Raw genomic sequence first — 6101 nt, 5'->3', positions numbered from 1 at the left:
GTAAATTATAACCTTTGTGGCATTCTTCCTCGTAATTTAGATTCTTGATACGGGATTTCAACGGGTCTAGATTTTGATATAATTTAGATTCTTGAAACGAGTTCTCAACAAGTCTGAATTCTCCATTCATAGACTTGAGTTTGGTGTTCTTGAGTGAGTTTTCAAATTGATTGTGGGTTCAAGGGATTCTCTTCCCACGGATTCACATCAATTTCTCTTCTTTTTCAGCTACTATAGGATCCTTGGACGATAATATGCATTATTTTTCCTGCTTTGGTGCTTGTCTTGGGGCTTGCAATGGCTTTATGTTGCTACCTGGATGTTCCTTCATGATATTCTACAACCTGGTTATTCTTGGAAGATTCTAGCGTATGATGTTTTTTTTTCAATGCTCTCTGTGAGTGTGGGGAAGATGGAGCTAGTTAGTTTAACTGAACAAGAAAATGACAGTTCAGGTTGAAAATAAGCGAAACAGTATGGTTAGGAAATCGGTCATGACATTTTGAGTTAGAACAATCTTTTGGAAGTAGAAATTGTTTCGGGTTGGGTTGAAACACTATTTTCGACTCGAGGTGAGTTGGATGAACAACCCTAGTTCCAGAGTTTAAATAGCAGCAAAGCAATCTGAGGAAACCGAATCAACCAACAAGCGAAACATTTAGGTTTTAAATACTCTATTTACTTTCCCTTTCTAGAAATCTTTTCTCTCCCTTCTCTAGATATCAAAGAACCGCATTTTTTTTTTCCAATTACGCTCCTCCCACTCCTCCCTCTCCTCTCTCCACACCATTGTGTATATTTGTCTTTTGTATTTTCTCTACTTGGTCAGAAAATGTCCGATGTACCGCTTTCTGGCTACACTACCGCGATCCCCAAGCATCAATCTACAAGATGGCTCATGAATTGTCACCATCCTACTAGCACGTAAGACTCACATGCTGCCAATGCTATGCATGGGCTTTGACACCATCGCTATTTCGTGACTCTTTCAACCACATGTGCGGCACCAACAAATTCTTTGATCTCAGAAATTTAAGATGCACCCTACCCACACAATTTTAGTTGGTGCATGGGTCGCCCACGTGCCGGTACAGCTTCTTTTTTTTGAGTTTTTTCGTCTCTAGCTATCTAACTATATTTATGCTTTTCTGGAATAAGAATATAGAGGTTGTGGAAATGGTGTTCTCTTATAAAATGCTTTAAAAACAAGTGATTGTAGTGTTTTTTTTTTTTTCTTTATCTCGAGTGAGGTTTCAAGTCATAACCAATTAACCGACTTGTTGGATCAAAGCAAACTGTTTTTGGAACAACAGTCGGAAACTATGGTTCTTTTGTCATTTTCTTATTTTACATGCTCCCCACTTAGCAATGTAATCAATGCAATGAGGGCACCTACCCCATCCTCCTCCTCTGATGTAATATTTATGCACTTTTATTCAAAAAAAAAAAACATTGTGGATTTACAAGGACAACAAAACCTTTGAAAACAAGGAAAAAGAGCAAAGACAGCAATGTATGAAAGCATTATTACAATTTAGTGCAATACAAATACGTAGGATTATATATATATATATATATATATATATATGGAAAATAAACTTCATTTCATTCATGAAGGAAGTTATAGTTGTGACTGATAAATACATGAAAAATCCATATTACAAGCCAAACTATGCATCTGTTGGGGGTTTTCCTGCACACAAATTTCTTTGTGACGAGAATTATCTTAACTTCAATTAACTCTCTAATGACAAAATTTTCTGAGATGCAAAACTCTATAACAACAGAGATATCCATCTCGATTTATCTGAGAAAATACAATTCTGTATAAACAAAGATATCCATCTCCACCATCCAAAAGAGGAGAGGGTATCTCAACTCATCCTCCATAAGAAGAAAGGGCTCTCCTGCTGGGACAACAAGTCCAATAGCCTATTTCTATTTATTTTTACCTAAACACAAATTACCACAAACAACATCACAACATTAAAAATTTAAAACACCGAAAATCCAAAAATACACTGGCAAGGACAAGCAACACGATGAATCAACTCATAACTACAACATGAAAACCAAGCATCGCCCAGCCCATGGGCAGCTTGTAGACCTTCATTTCAAGTATGTCAAAACAGAACAGCAAGCATGCATCTCATGAGCCACAAAACCGATGCCTACCTTCTCCATTCGGCCATCACCTGGCCACAGTGTCATCTATGACTTGTACCACCAATAGCAAGAGGTTATCATTGACTCCACCATTTCAGAACCACCTCGTCCAGCCTCATAGCTTGCCTTTTGTCTTCTGCAGCTACCACAACTCATCTCAACTAAGATCACTTTCAGCTCAATCACCATGGACAACAAACCAGTGCTACTACCTTCACTCACGACAAGCTCATAGTAGCATGATAGACTCTCCCTCCTCCACTGCATACCCTCCATGCAAACCCAACCACACGGCCACCATGAAGAGAGAGATCCGCAGCATCTCTGTTTTCTAGTTTCTGAAATAGAGGAGTTTGTTCCTCACCTCGAGCTACGTCGCTACAACCACAAATACAACTACCTAATACCCTTAAGCCACCATGAACTCAGCCACCGAAGACCTTGTTTTCAAGTACCGAAACAATTTGGCAATCTCCATTTGTGGATCTCCTAGCTTTGACAGAAACACAAAACAAAAAATAAAGATTAGAAAAAACCAAGATAGGAAAACAATAGGAAAATAGAGAGGAAAGAGGAAGGGACATCCCTCTTTCCAGTCCCTTCCTCTTTCCAGTTTGGATTTATAGAGAAAAATGAGAGCTTCTCTCTCGGACCGGCCAGGACTAGAGATAATTGATTAGGTATCCATATACTTGTGCATTTACCTCTGTCATACATGCAAATGTGTAGTGACATTTGGTAAAGGAACCCTTGTGCAAAGCTACTCAATGACAAAATGTTATCCTGGCATGTTTTAAGTGTATTTATATGTTAATTATGTAAATGAATGTCACTTACAAGTGTAACACATCAAATTAAGATAAATAATATGGATTTATTTTGCAATTAGTTTTTTGCTTTTTCGAGTCCACCCATTTATCAACAAAAAGAAAACCATAAGAATGTCTGAACATGATTTATGACTTGAGCATTTGTGATATAAATGTGCAGTTTGACTCGTGAAGGAGCATATATCTTCATATAATTGATTCAATATGGGGGGATTCCCAAAAAAATCCTAAAATGAGGCTAGTGCTCCGTTTAAGGTAAAATGTTCCAATTTGGATTCAATTTTGGATTTAGATTAGAAAGAGACAAAGCATTACATGTTGTGATGCTCCCACACCCCATTTGGGATTTGATTGAAACTCAAGTATCGGGACACGTAACACAAAGTCACATATACCTCATTCATAATAGTTAACATGCAATATACCTAGCCTATTTCCAGCAGTATGCAATAAGCGCAGTAGAATCATTCAAAACTAGTAAATGTTTGAGCAATTTAAAATGGTACCAAAAAAAATTACTATTAATCCTAAAAGTAATTGTCTTAACCATCCATATAAAATAGGGTCTTAAACCTAGACCCTTTCATTAAAACTCTTAAACATTGTATTCATCACATTAACACTACTGGTTTAGAAATATTTCTTTTTCATAATGTTCTAGATAGCCCCAATAAGCTCTTAAACTTTACAAATAAATTTCTCGGCTGCTTTAAATGGCTCTAATGTGAAGGGTCTGCGGTTCTCTTAGGACTCTTCGGGGCTTCTGTAACTACTAAGGGCTTGTAGTGCTTACGCTTCCCCATCCTTATCCTCGGAGCCTGTCACAACTTTTACTATTTTGAAGGAAATGATATTGGAAACTACTACAGATTTCAAGAAATTTCAACAAGTTAAATAAAGAATATACTCAGAGATAATATAAGCATGTATAAGATAAGAATAATGCTATACACCATACTCTCATCCTATTTTCATCATATTAAGTAAGATGTGGCTCATTTATCACCATTAGATGATAAAAAAAAATGCAATAAATGATCATTCAATGGTGATAAATGTGCCACATCATACTTAGTAGGATGAAAGCAGGATGGTAGTATAGTGTATATAGAATTTTCTATAAGATAAACAATGAACATATTTGTCAAGATACATTTTTCTCTCACTTGATTCTTTTTTTTTGTTTCAAAAAATTTAATCTTGTAACATTTTAACAAAGTAGCAATATAACCATGTAAAAAATATAATTTATTTTTAATTACTTGTATACTTATTCCATATAACAATATACGGACACCTTACGGCTACCCCTATGAACCATGGGCTCCCTGCTAGTTATCGCATCACAATCAGTCATTTGACTAGGTGTGACTATGTCGATATAAAGAGATGCTTAGGCAACTCCAAATTCATCTTCACCATGAGCTTACAATATAATACGACAGTTCTAAAGTTGCCTTCATCATATTACAATGTGTTGCACCCACAAACGTTAGGTGTAGCTACTTCGCTCCAAAATCTTTTAAAAAGAACCTCTTCAAAGTCCATTGATTGTACTTTGTTAATCTAGGGGTTATCACTCTAATTTAAGCACTCCAAAATGGACATGAGAGTTCTACTAGGATATTCCCCCATTCTAACATTGGGGCCGTGACAAAATCTTTTCTTTTAATATATAATCCAAAAATATGTGACAGGTAACTTGTACTGAAACCATGCAACTCTTCTTGTATCCATGTTATGTACTTGTCATAACTTGTGCTCAGCACGTTGATAATACACCATGTGAATGGCTTGAAATAATTAGAACAATTAGATACATATACATGGACATAACACATGATGATTTAACATGGCATATATCAGTACAAAGAAAGCTCCAAACATATCATTTGAACTAAAATTCCAACAAGCATCATTTGAGCATATCATGAAGATTCAAGCATACGATAAAGGAATATCAATCATATCATGTGACATTTTAGAGTAGACGGTTCATTAAACAATACAAACAATATAGATGCAAGTTTACGCATAGACATAAGTTTATTATCCAAGAGTAAGTTAGAGACTAACTTACAAAACTTCCAACATAAAGAAATACCGACAATCAAGCAAGCTAAAAGTGTATTAAATATTCAATTCCTAAAAATAAAAATACTAAAATCCAAACATGTTATTCATGTACTAAGGGGATTAAACATCTAACCCTAATCGGTTTTAAGGCCATCCATGTATAGGTTTTCTTTCTTTGTTCATTGCCCTTGTCATTGATTCACAAGCACATATACACACAAAAAGAAACCCTAGGAGCCAAATGTCATTAAGTTCTTCATTCCCTTGGCCGAAACCCTAGTGGCTGAATGTTTCTAAACAAGTGCAAGGCACTCTACATTGTGTTTTCTTCATGTGGTGACTAAATGATGGCTGAATATATCTTGTTTATACAAAGAGCTCCTTCTTATTCATTTTTCCATCAAAGATTTAGGTTTTAGAAAAGAAAAAATGTATAGGCAAGACCATACTCAATAGAGTTTAAGCATGACCACCCTCTCATGATCGAAAACAAGCCTTACCCCCCTCAAACCCGAAACCTCCAAACTTCCTCTCCCCTTGTGTATTAGTGATGTGAACTAGAGCTTCCTTACCATTTTGATCTCCAAAAGAGTTTCCTTGAATCTTTCATTCCCTTGGATGCATAAGAATAGTGTTTGGGTTGAGAAAAAAATGGTATTTTGCTTCTAAAGTTGGACGAGAATGAGAGAAAACTGAAAACACACAAATCACTCTTGATCTCCCTTCTCCCTCGAGTATGTGTGCTGGCTATTTATTGCCCCATTTATATCCCTTCTTGCTCCCACTCATTCTCTCTCTTATCATCAATTATCGTTAGAAATTGAAGAGCCTAAAGAAAAACTATATGCATGGGCGCCAAGTGGCCCTTCTTACCTTGGCGGAAACTTCTTCATCTTTCCCTCTTTAATCATTGCTTCTCTTGGAAACTCAAGAACTCCTTAGCATTGAAGAAAAGTGACACTTGCTTTCTATGGTCAAAGCCCTAAACCCCCTTCATCATTAGATTCTTCTAGAAATCCTAAAGATCTC

The 6101-nt window shown here is 36.2% G+C and overlaps 1 long non-coding RNA gene across 1 annotated transcript; it reads right to left on the bottom strand.

Annotated features, from left to right (window-relative positions):
* Positions 1-1776: 1776 nt before the first annotated feature.
* LOC122314244 lies at positions 1777-5789 on the bottom strand. Its single transcript, XR_006243658.1, has 2 exons — positions 5645-5789; positions 1777-2659 (listed from the first exon to the last, which is right to left on the bottom strand). It is a non-coding gene; the product is annotated as an uncharacterized LOC122314244 (long non-coding RNA).
* Between the last annotated feature and the right edge of the window lie 312 nt (positions 5790-6101).

The sequence above is a fragment of the Carya illinoinensis genome, chromosome 6 (assembly GCF_018687715.1).
Source record: "Carya illinoinensis cultivar Pawnee chromosome 6, C.illinoinensisPawnee_v1, whole genome shotgun sequence".
Lineage (NCBI taxonomy): Eukaryota > Viridiplantae > Streptophyta > Magnoliopsida > Fagales > Juglandaceae > Carya > Carya illinoinensis.
This window is presented reverse-complemented; position numbering and strand designations above follow the sequence as displayed.